We start from the raw sequence: 14215 nt of genomic DNA on the forward strand, positions 1-14215 counted from the left end.
GCCCCAGAGCAGGAGTGTCTGCTTTCCTAGAAAGGAGGGGCTTCAGGGACAGGGAGGCGGCACTGCCCTCAGGGGAGAGCCAGAGCCCCGCTCCCGAGTCTGGATCAAGTTAGGAAAACTAGAGATAGCTGTTAGCTGCAGATAACAGAAAACCCCCATCACCATGGGGTCCTCCGAGGGGTGCCCCGACTTCTAGACCGTAGGCTGGCAGCTCCGCTGGCTAACGGAACACAACAGGCTCCCAGGGCCGTGGGGGCTGGAATGGAGACGGTCTGGGTGCGGGCACCCCTTCCACCCCAGCTCCAGGGGTCCCCTGTGAAGTGGGCCTCAGATTCCCACGTTGAGAGGCCGTCCAGGCATTCAGGGACCTGTGGCTCTGACAACCTCTGATTGCAACACAGGTTATTTCAGAGACCGAAGACACACACACACACACACACACACACACACACAGAGTCCCCTTCTGGGCGCGCACACACACACAATGCCACCTGGAGGGCACAGGCTCTAAGCCTCTTTTCCCCAACATTCAGGAGGCTTCTGCCGTGTCTGTGTCCGAGCCCCGGGAGACAGAGAGGTGACGCCCACGTGGCCAGGGTGGGGGGCAGGTCTCTCCTGGGAGAGGCTCCAGCGCCCGAGTCCAGAAAGCCCGAGGAACATTGTGTCGAAGCGGGTCCCCAGAGTCTCTCGGATTTCACTTGGGAGCTCTTCACCGGGGGAGGCCGGCGTGGTCCGTGGCTCGCTCCAAGATTTCTGGCAACGGGAGCTGAGATTCTGCTGGCAAGATACGTTTCTGACCTGGTTCCCAGCTGCTGGAGGCCCGGGAAGAGCACACACTGCCCCACAGTGCTAGAAGTTTCCGCAGGATGCTACGGGCCAGAGACTGGTCGACTGCAGCCTGAGGGCCATGAGCTGACCTGCTCCTTGAAGAGCGCGGGGGCAGCCGTCTGCAGAGCCAGCAAGGAGGAAGAGGGTGGACAGGCTACTTGGAACAACTCAGGACTCTCCATGACCAGCTCAGGTTCCAGTTCCTGCTGTCCGACGGCGGCCCAGGCCGTGTGCTCGCGATTCTCACGGGGACGAGAGACACTGCCTCTGTCCGCCCATCTGGCCTTCACGTGCCCGGGGCCTGAATCTTGGTTCTTCCTGCAGGTGGTCGATCCTGGGGTCGGGGCTTGGCACCTGCAGAGAGAGAGGGGAACAGAGTGTTGTTGGAGGGTCTGGAGAGCCCCTGTGTCCCGGCCCACTCTGCCCCAGCACGGCGGCCCACTGGCCCCAGGGCGCGAGAGACCCCGTGCTGGCGTGGCCGCAGAAGCCGGACCCCTTCAAGAGAGTCCTGGATGCCCCCAGCAGTGGGGGAGAGGGTCTGCTCCAGCTCGGGGGCGGGGGGGTGACATGGGACCTATGGGATGATCGGCGGCCTGTCTCGGGAGGGCGAGAGCACAGGGACAGCGTCTCCCCATCAAACCTGGCCTGAGGCAAGGCTAGTGTCACCCAAACCCGGACAAGGCTGGGCCCAGCTACTGGCAGGACGCTGTGGTCCAGAGGCCTCAATGCTGGCCACACGGCTGATACCTGGGAAATCATCTGAACACCCGGGGCTCCCTTTCATGGTAAAATTTGACTTACTACATCCTAAATTCCAAGGTCACTGTGGGATCAAGCGAGACGCCTGACCGGAGGCCAGCTCCTCCCCCCGCCCGGTTTGTGCTCTCTGGAAGGCCAGCCTGTGCCCCTGTTCGTGGAGGGCCCCCGTGGGGCTGGTGCAGGCCAGACCACCCACACAGGCTCAACTTAGAACCTTTTCTGGACAAGAACCTGCAGGCCCGTGGCCACCAGAGTTCATGCAAACAGACAGAGCCGAGAGCTCCCTTCCCGCCGGGCGGAGAGTGAGTCATTAAAACGCAGGTCTGGGGTGGAGTGTGATTCTGCCTTTCTAACCCGCTCCTGGGGGAGGCAGGTGCTGCCAGGCTGTGGGCCAAGACACAAGGATCTGCCCATTTTACAGAGGGGAAACTGAGGCACGGGGAGCCGGATCCCGTGCCTGTGCCGGCCAGGAGCAGTAGATGGAAATCCAGACCGGCGTCCGAGAGGAGAATTTCTGTCCGACCAGAACTTAGGGGACATGTGTCACTCTCCCGCCTCCCTACGTGCTTGGGGAGGGGCGGTGGGTGGAGGGAGACGGGGCCCATCTGGTCCTGCCCCCGTCTCAATCGAGGCATCACTTCAAGTCTTCATTTGGGTAGTAAACACAGGCCTCAGATGCCCTTGATACACCCACGGAGGCTAAAAATTCCTTCTCCGAACAGAACACCTGCTTGGATACGGGGAGTCCCCTCCGGGAAGCCACCTGCACGCGGAGCCACGGAGGGAGGCACTGTGGTTCCGCGGGGGGAGACGAACGCACACCGAGGCCCCCCCAGCCCCGGAGGGAGGCCCACAAGTCGTTCGGGTCCTGCTGGGCCGCTGAACCCAAGCCCCCCATGGCCACACCGACCTGGCTCCCCAGGCTGACGACGTCTGTGTCTTCGCCGCGTGTCCTGACCCCCTGAGCAGGCACCGTGGGGGCGCCGGGGGGGGCCAGGAAGGGAAGACCTCCGCCCTCCAAATGGTCCCCCGGTCCCATCACTCGATGCCACGGGCACCGAAATCAAAACGATGAGTGTGGCCCCCTCCCGCCCCCCCGGTGGAGATTCCTGCAGCCTCAGCCCCCCAGGAGCGCCTGGCTCCCCGAATCGGAACCTCCGGGGCTGGGGGCCCGGCCCTCCGTGTGTGAGCGAGTCCCCCCGGCGAGGCTCCCGTGCGCACACAACTGAGGACAGTGTTAACTCGGCTCAGAAGACACAATTGTCACCCGGGGCCTCAGGGCCGACCCCACGAGTGTTCGACGGCGTGTGGGCGAGCGCTAACCATTTGGGCCGTGTCACCAGACAGACCCACGCGGCAGGGCCAGGCCGGCCCCAGAAGAGCGGTGCGTGATCACGGCCCTTCCCTTAAAGCTCGGGGCTCCGTCCCCTCGGCTGTGGGCGGGGGATGGGTGGCGGGCGGGGGGATGGGTGGGGCAGGGCTGGACCGAACGAGACGCACGGGTGTGGGGTGTGGGGCGCCATGACCGAGCCGGCGCGCTCCGGGAGTCATGCTGGTCCGTCATCCCTGCCGGGCCCTGCTCGCTGCCTGGAGCCGCCCACCCTCAGCCTGACTTGCTAAGCGGGATTTTTCGGGAGCGTCTTCCGTGGATGCAGGGCTGGTACTGGGTCATCAGGTACGAGGCCTCGCTGATCCAGAGACGCCTTCTCAAAAGCTTGACCTGGAGGGTGACGCAGGGGCCTCAGCCCCAGGGACTGTGCTTATGGGGGGGGGGCACAGCTATGACACACTGGACACATGCAAGCAAACTGGTGCTTTTCGTACCTGTAACTCTTCTCAAAAGTCTTTAAGCCATTCCCTCAACGGAGGAAGAAAGACATCATCTGTCCTCTTGGAGTCACTTTGCTCCGCCCACGCCACCCCAGGAGCATAAGGAGAGCGGCTACCCCGGTACTGATGCGGTGCTTCTCCCAGAGGCACAAGCTCAAGGCCGGCGCTCTCGGGGAGAGGGGGACGGAGTACTCAGTGTCCCTGTGTCCCTCTTCCTAGTCCCCAGGCATCAGACGCCCAGCATCTGCAAGTTCACCTCGTCCTGTGGAAACTGTGGCCCTTGTAGGGCTCCTCCTTCCCTCCAAGTCCATCTGGGGGTCCTTGTGGGCACCCGCACACATGAGGGCATCAGCCTGTCACTGTCCTGGGGCCACTGCCCCTGCTGCTCTCCACCTCTGCCCTCGCCAACGGAGCCCTTCCGCGTGGGGAGGAGAGCCTGCCCCCCGGTGACTGGCCCACGGGAGCCCCCTCCACGCCTCGGCCTCACTGTGGAAGCCGCCTGTCTCATCCGCAGAGAGACGGGGGACCAGGCTCTGTCACCTGTCCCCCAGCCAGGGCACACGAGGGCGTCTCCCAGGACAGGATTCCTCTTCCAGGAACCTCCCTGCCAGCCCCGCACGGGGCTGTCGGTCTGGTCTGCCCAGCTCATCCCGTGGCTCTATAAGTCAGTGGCTCTCATGTGGAAGGAAGGCTTGGGCGCCCCCTCCCCACCCCACCTCCTACACCTCTCAGCCTCCTTATACATCGGTGGGGGCCAGCCGTGTGTGGGACGGGAGCTGCCCCCTGACTTAGAGGACAAGCCCATGTGGGTCCCACCTCGGGCTTGGCTGGGCATCATCTGTAAAAGGGACAGAAGCTCTGCTGGCTGCCCTCTACCCCCCCCCCGCAGGGCAGGGCGAGCCTGAGCTGGGGTGGGGGAGGCTGCCCAGCCACGGGGCTCTCATCCCTAGCACCCCACCCTGGCCGTCAGAGCCCCGAGTCCCCTCGGGGCCGGCAGCTCAAAGGTCAGCCAATGCCCAGAGCAGCCCAATCCCACAGATCCGTGACCTCGAAGGCAAGCGTCTCCCAGGACCCTGAGTCAGGGCCTAGAACCTTCCCCGTGCGACCACCAGGCTACACACCTTCCTGGCCAGTTGTGTGTCCTCCCCCGGCTGGCTGAGGGGTTACGGCAATAAACACTTCATCAACTGTGTTTTTTAACCGAAAATACCAGCATCAGCAGTTGGCCGCACATGTCTCCTGGCCCACGGTTAGGCCATGTGTGCCGACTTGTTCCCGAGGTTCCAGCGAGATTTCTGCAAAACGTCCCCTGCCTTCTCCTGGTCACCTCCGGCCGGAAGCCCCCTGCTTTACCCCTCCGAGGGCCCCGTGATGGCCCGCAGAGCCCTCCTCCACGCCAGGGGGCCCCTGCCTGATGGCAGGTGCCAAGGAGCTGCAGGGGTGAGGGAGGGCAGGGGCCAGGGGCTAAGGCACCTTTGGGGCAGGGGTTTGGACTTTATCCCGAGGGCTCCGGGCAGGCGAGCGGGAGGGGCCCTGAGCAGAGCCCGCCACCCACGCGTTCTCCATAAAGACGCCGCCAGGCAGGGCTGGACCCGGGGAGGGGCGAGGGGTGGAGGGTGTGCCGCTGGAGGACTCCACCGCCGGAGTCGAATTAATTCAGCACACATTTACCAAGCGCCTACTGCATGACAGCTCAGGAGAAGACCTGCCTGGGGTCGGTTACGAGGTCACAGTCCGGGGGGCACGGGTGCCCAGGGAGGGGGGCAGTGGGCGGAGGAAGAACGCGGAGCCCTTACACACGGTGTGTGTGTCTGACGGTGTTCAGGGCGCTGGAGAAAGTCAGGCAGGACCGCGGGGATGGAGCCGCTCCCGTGCACGGGGAGGTCACAGACGCACTCACTGAGAAGGGGACATTCGAGCAGGACTTGAAGGTGGGGACAGGACAGGGGTGCAGTGGAGATAGGCAGGGGGAGCTTGGTGTGTCCTCGGAGCGAAAGGAGCCGGGTGCTGGGGCAGAGACAAGGTCGGAGGGCAGAGGGGACTGCCCAGCAGGGGTGAGGAGAAGAGCCCAGGGGCTGTCAGGGGAGGGTCAAGTGGGAAGGAGAGAGGCACGTGGGGCACACGTCTGAGGCAGGACGCGTTACGGAGACGGTGCCCTCCATCACGGCAAGGGCCCCGCTCAGGGCTCCATCAGTCACACGGTCAGGCACGACTGGCTTCAAGGGAGCTGGCAGCAGGGGTGTGTTGGGGGGGTCCCGGCTTACACGGGCCGTGCAGCCAGCCCTGCGCCGTTCAGTCCACGCGACGCCCTCCCCACTGACCGCTCTGCCTCTTGCAGCGACGCTCCGGGCACCGTCTGCGGACGGCGTCCACCTGACTTACGGCTCCTCCGGAGTCTGGAGGCCAGAAGGGAGGGACGTGAGGCAACTGGCCTGCCAAGGGCACATGGCACACGGCTGGGAAGGGACGGTGTTCTCAGAGCCACAGAGCCCGGAGCACGCGACCCGCCGTCGGAGCCGTGCTGGCTGTGGGTCCCTTGTGTGTGTTCACAGTGTTCCTGCACCGGGGAGCTGCTGTCCTAACACACCTCCTTCCAGACGGAGAGGAAGGAAGGGCAGCGGCAGAGAGATTTGCCCTCGAGGCCCTGCGAGCAGGAGGAGCAGGCGGCGGAGCTGGACCGTGTGTGTGCACACGTGTGTGCGGATCACACCGCCACCCGCAGGCTCTGAAGCTGCGGGCCTGGGGCACGACCCCATAACCCCTGTTTGCACACACACAGCCTGATGCCTGGAGGGTCAGGACCCGTGTCCGGACTCAGGACAGGTCCCCCGCTGCCCTCAGGCACATGGATGATGAACAAGGCCTTCCTTCAAACTGGGAACAGGAACCTGTGGGGGCAGAAAATGCTTCCGTGGTCTGTGCCGGAGGGGAGCCCTCTGTCCCTCACTTCCAGCTGCTGTGGTTCAGGCGGGGCTGACCCGCCACCTCGGCTGCCGAGGCAGACACGGGACCCAGCCTGGCCAAGGAATCTATTCTATTCCCTGGCTGCCGGGATCTGTTGGGGAACCGTCACATGACCCGAGACAAAGAAAGGGGATGTGGAACCACTGGGAAGCTAGTCCTCACCCACGGAGGCTGGGGAGCCTGGAGCTGCCCAGGGCCTCTGTCTCTGCGCTGAGAGCACCTGCTGAGAATGAGACGTGCACAAGGAAGGCAGAGCCTACAGACAGAGAACGGGATCATCAAGCACCCAGATCCAGCTTTGCCTGAAGCTACTGCTCTCCCTGACCTTTTCAATCACGTAAGCCAATAACGGCTCTTTTTCATGTAAGCCAGTTTGAACTGTGCGTCAGACAGTTACCAAGGAAACCATCCTGACTGAGAAGGATCCAGACGGGGAAGGCAAGAGGAAGGTCCGTTTCTTATAAGTGTTTTTGCGCTCGTAAAATATCCATTTTAATCAACAAGGCCTCCTCTTACTGTATTGGGAAGGAGACTTCCTTTCTCCAGCTGTCCCCTGTCCCTAGACATGCGTGTCCTAGAAAAAGTAGTTCACGTGAGAAAGAATGCAAGTCATGGCCACCACCATGGTCCGAGACCCGTTCCTGTAGGAACCGGTAAGGACTGTCATTCCCCGTCCCCGCCACGAGCCCTCTGCTCGGGTCATGGCACATTTTGTTTAAGACCCTTCGAGGGCTGCCCTCCCTCCTGGGGGGAAGGCAGGACTCCTCACCCAGCCCCACGCGGCCTCGGGTCTCCACCCCTGCCACATTGGCCCTGTGGTTCTGTCCTCTGATGACGCCCGGCTTGAGAAGGCCCCAGGGGCCGCCACGCCTGGGACGCTCGCCCTTGCCCTACCCACTGGGTGTCAGCCTAACCCCCGGCTCTCGGAGGGGCTCCCCTGAACCCCTGGCACAGGAAGGGGGTCGTCTCTCGGCGCCCAGGGGGATTTTCTCCACTCGTCAGAGTTGGTCATCATATATTTACTTGTGAGTTTGCTCGGCGGCCCCAAGCTTCCTGGGGACGGGAGATGGCCGTTGGCCGGGCTGCTCGGAGGGTGGTCCGGAGACCTGCAGCAGCACGGCCCCTGGGAGCTTGTTGCAACAAGGAGCCTCGGCCGAGGCCACTGACTGGCGAACCGGCGATTCTTGGGCGCGCCGACCTCCCGGGGCCCCGCGGCGCCTTCGGAGCTCCTCCGTCCCCTCTGCCGCCGGGCCCCTCCACCGGGCCCCTCTTCCGGCAACCCGTCTGCCAGCGCCCTCAACGGCAACCTGTAGGCCGCGACACTCCCCACAAAGGAGCAGGCCGGGACAAGTTCCGCCCCGAGCTGGGGCCCAGAGCGCTGGCCTGAGAGCCTGGCTCGGGCGAGCGGCCCCGGGAGCCCCTGGGGGCCGACGCAGCAGGAGGCCCGTGTGCAGGCACCTGCTGCGTCTGTGAGCCAGGCTGGAACGCGGCGAGCCGGGCCTGGCAGCCCTTCAGAGGGCGCGGCCTGCCCCCCGGCTCCCATTCCCAGGCGCGCACAAACCCCGGGAGGGCGGAGACGAGTGTTTGCACAGCGCACAGACTCTCCCCGCTCCTCCCGCGGCCCGGCCGGACTGGGGTCGGGACACTGCGCTTCAGTCTGGCTCCAGGTTGGGCCGGAGCCCTCCTTTGATCTGCGGGGGCTCGTCTCCTCCCGGCTTATTTATTTGCAGAAACCACCGCTGGTTTCCTGAGTGTTCAAACACACCCACAGGAAGCGACACCAGGTGGGGCCCAGCCCCGCGGCCTCTGGACGGCCCTCTGCGCCCCTGCACTCCTGCGGGCAGGTGTGACTCGCAGCCTCGGGCTGTGAACAAAAAGCCCGTAATCTTAGAGAGAAAATGGACTCTGATAAACCGGCTGGGGAGGGGCCCTTAGTAACCGAGGATCCTGGGAGACCTGGGGCGAGGCTCCTCTGGCCTCTGCTTTCTCTCTGTGAAGGAGATCCCGGGCCACGCATAGGTCAAGGCTGACTCATGAGTAGGTCCCGCTCCGGGGCTGGGACAGAGAGGCGGAAGCATCGTGGCCCCTGCTCGGAGAAGCTCGCCGACGGGCCCTGAGCTCCGGGCACCCCTGCTTCACCACTAGGGAACCGCAGGCCTCCACAGGACGCCACTCCCCCATCACACCCCCACATTCACCAGAATGTTTTCCAAACATAGAGCCACGCTGCAAGAAGTCTGCATGACCGCCAGCACACCCACGACCCAGAGGCTGCCGGTAATATCTCGCGGTATTTACCGTACCACGTAACTACGCATCCGTCCGTCCGTCCCTCTGTCCGTCCAACCAGAAAGCACAGAAAGCAACCTTGGGTTTCGGATGCAGACTGCAAGCACCAGCACACTGTCCCAGCAACGCTTCAGTACGCCTGTTACCAAACAGATTTCAAGATTCACTGAAATTTGTAAAATCTTTTTGTGATTCATTTAGTTATCTTAGAGGGAGGGAGAGAGAGTAGGAGCGGGAGGGGCAGAGAGGGAGAGAATCTCAAGCGGACGCCATGCTGAGTGCGGGGCCCGACACGGGTGTTGAACCCGCGACCCTGAGATCATGCCCTGAGCCGAAACCCGGAGTCGGGCACCAAACTAACTGAGCCACCCAGGCGCCCTCAAACCTGCAAAGGTAAAATCTGCATCTAGTGAAATGCACAAACCCTGAGTCTATATTTGCTGAATTTTGGAAACTGCCTGTACCCATGAGACCCAAGCCCCCAGCCAGGCGAGAACATGAGCGTCATCCGGAACGTTCCCTCGCATCCCGTCCCAGTCAATCCCTCTCGGGAGGCTCCACCACCGTTCTCCCAAAACGGTACTTCGCCCGCTGTGGAACTCAGTGTACACGGAATGACCCAGAACGTAGCCCTGCATGGGGCTTCCTTCCCTCAGCACGTTTCTGGGAGGCGGCCGCGTTCTTGTGAGCGTCCGGGGTCCCTGGGTCCTAACTGCGCGGTGGTCCCCGCCGATGGGCTCCTACACAGCCGCCTTCTTACTGCTCCCGGGAACCCCAGTGGGTCTGGGGGGACACGGCCCGACAGAGCCGTGTTGGTGCTGTCCTCGAACCCAACAATGTTCGGGGGGCGAGGGTCCTTGGGTCACCTCAGCCACGTCGCCCTGATGAGAAATCGGGCAAGTCCTGGCAGCTCCCCGCTCTCCGGCTCCCTCGACAGCAAGACGCTGGCGGACGGCAGACCCTCAGACGGCCCCGCACGGACCACCGAGCGGCTCTGTGATTCTAGTCATTTCCGCAGGTTCGTGTTGATGTGGGAGCCGCTCCGTAGCATTCGGTGCCGACGTCTCGCGGATTTATTTCTCCCGTGTCTCCCCTTTCGCTCAACTCCCTACACTCACCGCCTTCAACACTTCAGGCTACCATTCCTCTCCCACACCTAAGGCTCTTAGTCTCTTCTGCCTCATGGGCGCTTGGGGGAAATTTTCTTTCTTTCTTTCCTTTTTTTTTTTTAGTTCTGTTAGTTAACATACAGGGCAATACTGGTTTCTCGGAGAGACTTTTAAAAGACAGTGTATACAAAGTGGTTCAGAAAGCACGGGTATGCAGTCGGCGCTCCATAAAAGCCACCTTCCTTCCCCAGCTGTATGCTCCCGGACAGGACAGTTGCTGGAAATAGCACACGCCCCCCCAGAGAGGGGCTGCCCTGAAGAATCAGGACCTCGGGCCTCCTGCCCGCCGGGCAGTGCTGAGAGTGGACACCTGCAGGGTCCCCCGGGGCCACAGCCTGGTCGCCGGGGGCTGCAGCCCATGCGTGTGTCACGGCCAAAGGAGCGGCCAGCAGCACAAGGAGCCCCCGCCTCGGGCTCTGGCCTCCTCTGCCGAGCTGAGTGGCAGCCCAGGACCTGGCCTACGTCCAGCCCAAGCTGCCTGTGCTGCCTCAGACCTTCCAGAGGTTTCAGCTGGAAAAAGTTAGTCCTTGCTTTTCACCATAAAGTGGGAGAGAGCAGTCCTGGCTGAGGGATGCGGCGGCCCTGTCAGCTCGGGGGCCTGCTGGGGCCGCGACGGTGCCCGGCTGGGACCTGACTCCAGTTTCTTCTGGCCTCTGAGTCTCTGTGTGTCCCTAGTATTGTCTTTCCAGTGCCTGGGAGCAGGGACGGGTCTTGAAAACCATGAAGCCCACGGCTTGCCCAGGGTTTCACACTGAAGATTCGAGCTGGGTCCCAGTTCAACTCAACAACGTACACGGGCCACGTATCGAGTTGGAAATATGAAAGTATCCGTGTTCAACCACTTCGATCTACCAAAAATGGGAGTTCCCTACAAGTCAGTCTGTCCAGGCCTCTTAAGTGGATGCTGCTGTCCTGGGGTCTGGGCGGGAGTGGGGGGCGTGGTCCAGAGACAAGGAAACGTTGCTGGCACGGCCGTGTGTGATCTACTCGGTGCGGCCGTCTCTGCTGAATCCTACCTCCTGCTGCCCAGTCCATGCCCTCTGAATTGGGTCGGTCTCCTTCGCAGGGTTTCAAAGACCCCCATAGTCTGAGGCCTCCCAATTCTCTGCTGTGAGCCAAGGTCTTGACTGTGCTCCAGGCCCTATATGACTGGCCTGCCCTTTCTCAGAGTGGCTCTCCTGGAGCCGTGTTTGTTCGGCAGAACTCCTGAGTCCTAGGCCAACACACTGGACCAATGAATGGGTACAACCGACCGAAGCTAGGCTGGTGCTTTTTCTCCGGGTTCCGGTCCTTTCGTGTGGCCTGGCTTGACACCTGCCTCTGATTCTAGGAGATGCCGCCTGGTCCTTACAATAAATCCAACCCCATGCATTTTTTTTTTTTTTAATTTTGTTAAATTGAACTCAACTGGTTTCTCTTACTTGCCCAAAGTCATGGTTCCTGCACCCAGGAAGGTCACCCAGTGACCTCGCCTTTCTCTCTGAAGGTCTTAAACGGGTCTTGGAACTTTCGGACACAAGCATTTCTCGGTGTAGATTTCTACCCTGTTCTCAGTGGCTCTCCCGTGTGGTTACAATCCCACCCATCATGGCCGGGACTCTGTGAGGACAGAGGGTGTGATGCCCCGACTCACTCCGTATCCCGGGGCTGGACAGCGAGCGGAGGGGACTCCTGGAGGACCCGTAAAGATGACGCCATGAGCGCGGGCCTCCGGGGCACTTGGCCCCCGAACTCCGTAGGCACCTGTTAGCAGCTGCTCTCCTGTGTTTACGGTTCAATTCTTGTTGGGACAAAGACCAGCTGAAAATCACACACAGAGCGTTCAGACGCTCCGCGCTGCACACCGTCCGTCTTCCCCTTCGGTGTGGAAGATGACAGAAGCCCCACCTTGTCTGGCTGCCCTCCAGGGTCCTGGCATAAAAGGGAGGAAGGGAGGAGGCGGGGATATGCCTCCCAGTATGTTGTGACAGGAAGGCCGAGGGGTAAAGCCCTTCTTTGAATGGGGACAAAAGGCTGTTTTTTTTTAAACACGTCTCTGTATGAAGGAAGACGACGCCAGAGAAAATGTTTGCAAACGGGGTCAGAACGTTTCCCATGCCATAAAAACAAAGCGCTGACCTCAACACCAAACCACCACCCTTTCTGTTCTTAGTTACTAGTTAGGCTGCTCCGATCTCCAAAAAGCGCATTGAACGTAACCCCCGATTCCCAGGGGACTGTGAATTGCAATGACACCCTCTGGGCGCTTCTACGGGCCAGGCCCTGGGCGAGTCACCTTCTCTCTGGTTTGTCTCTCACCAGAGCCCGGAGACTAAGGGGGTTTATTACAAAATCAGCAAGTAATCCGCCTCTTCTGGGGTCCAGACTGTCAGGCTTTCAAGCCATTGCGTCTTTTCCTAGCTGCTTTGCTATCCTCAGAAACTAATAGTCCCTTGGCCGGACCACAGTGACTCTCGGATAAGTGCCCCTTCCTGCCCAGCAAACTCAGCCCCCTCCCTCCTTTGCTCGTGCCCCCGTCCACCCACAGAGAAGCTAGCGACATCTACCGCCTCATCTCCTCTCCAGTCGTGGACGCAAGCACAACCCCTCTGCTGGACGTTCACGGTGGCCTCCTGACCCGTCTTCTGTCTCCGGTCTCTCCCTCCTTCTGACCCGTCCCCTTCCCCGCTGCCCGTAACCCGGCTCTCAGGTTGTACTCCACACCTTTCCAAAACCCTTGATGCCTTGTGAGGTCCTGCGTGCCGCGGCCCCAGCTGTCTGCTCAACCTCGCCTCTTGCCGCTCTCCGACCCGACCCCACCTGCTGTGTTCAGCTCACCCCGGGCCGCCAGAGACTGCCCCCGAGACCCCGTGCACTTGCATTGTCTGTCCCTTCCCTCATGGTGCTCCTTCTGCTTCGATGGCTCTTTTCCAGCATCACCGGCCGAGAGAAACCCGGCCACCCGGCCACCCGGCCACCCGGCCAGGACGGCTTCCAGGTCTCCTCTCCCCGGAGCCCGCCTTGGCTTCCCGCGAGGAATTAATCCCTGCTTTCTTCCTCAGTCCCCTTCTCTGTTGAATGCTTGTCCTTGTGCATAATTACAAGGATAATTACAATGTCAAAGACTGTTACCCGTCTCTCCCACTAGAATAGGGGCTTCAAGGGGGCAGTGAGCCTTACTGTCTTCACCTCTGTGTCCCTGGTCCCGGGTCTGGCGCAGAGGACGGATTCAGGGAGTGCTTGTCGGATGAAGAACAGAATCGACATGCCAAGAAATCCATGGACAAACGACTTATTGTAGCCCCTAGAGGACCCTCAGGTGGAGAGAGGGTCATCCGTCGGCTGGTCATGGGTCCCCGCCCTGCCCTGATCCGGCCTGGTCCTGCTGCGGAGCAGTGTGGACCCCCAATGGTCTGCCCACCTCTTCTCTTCTAGGCTCTGGTCCTCCTGCTCCCATGTGGTCAAGATGGGGCCTCCCATGTGGGTCAGTGCCCCACCGGGTAGGCCGCGCCGATGGCCCACAGAGCACCTCCAGGCATAGCGATGAGCCCCTCCCCCGGCGTCTCCGACTGGGGTCAGAGATGGTGTTTGAGGACCGTCTTGCTGCAGTGGGTGTGGTTCCTATAAAGAGGCAGCCCCGTCCGCTTCCCTGTTCCCTGTAGGTCCACCCTGGGACATCCAAAAGCCAATGGGGAGAGAGGAGCAGGGGGAAACAGAGTCAGGGCAGGGAGGTTGAGCCCACTTCCAGCGGCCCTGAGGTCGGAGCCCACACACCTCCTTTCGCAGGCTGTCTTTCCAACCTACCCAGGTTCACTGCCGCCTTGCCCTCTCCTTGTGGCTGAGGGGCCTGGGGGTCGGGTGTCTGCCACTGGCAACCCCAGAGCCCGACAGGCAGACAGAGGCACACGGGGCTGGCCTCCTCCTCGCTGAGGCCCCGAGCCGTGGCTCCCCGCCCCTCCCTCCCCGCACAGCCGTGGTCCGTCCACAAAGTCCCTGACAACGTGGGTCTTCTTCCAGGCTGAGTGAGAAGACACACCAGTAAGAAAGTTGTCACCACGCGCTGCGTCCGTGAACCACCCCCTTGGCCAACCCCTGCCAAAGCTTCCCCGGTGCCTCGAGTCCTGCCGACTCCGGCCCGCCGACCCTGACGAGGTTACCCTTTCCCACCCCTGCCTGGGCAATCCCCACGGCTCCGCGCTCTCCAGCCCGAACACATGGGTGCTGTGCTCAGTCCTGCTCAAGAGCCCCGGCCACGCCCTCCCCCACCCCCGCCGCGGCCCACTGGCTCTGGCTGGCTCGGTACCGTGCCCTCCCGGCCCAGCCCATCACGCTCTGTGCCCACTGACTTGCAACGTCGTGGGCCACGCACCGTCTCCCGGGCAACCCTTGTCCGTTTC

This window comes from Neovison vison, chromosome 13 (assembly GCF_020171115.1).
Source record: "Neovison vison isolate M4711 chromosome 13, ASM_NN_V1, whole genome shotgun sequence".
NCBI lineage: Eukaryota > Metazoa > Chordata > Mammalia > Carnivora > Mustelidae > Neogale > Neogale vison.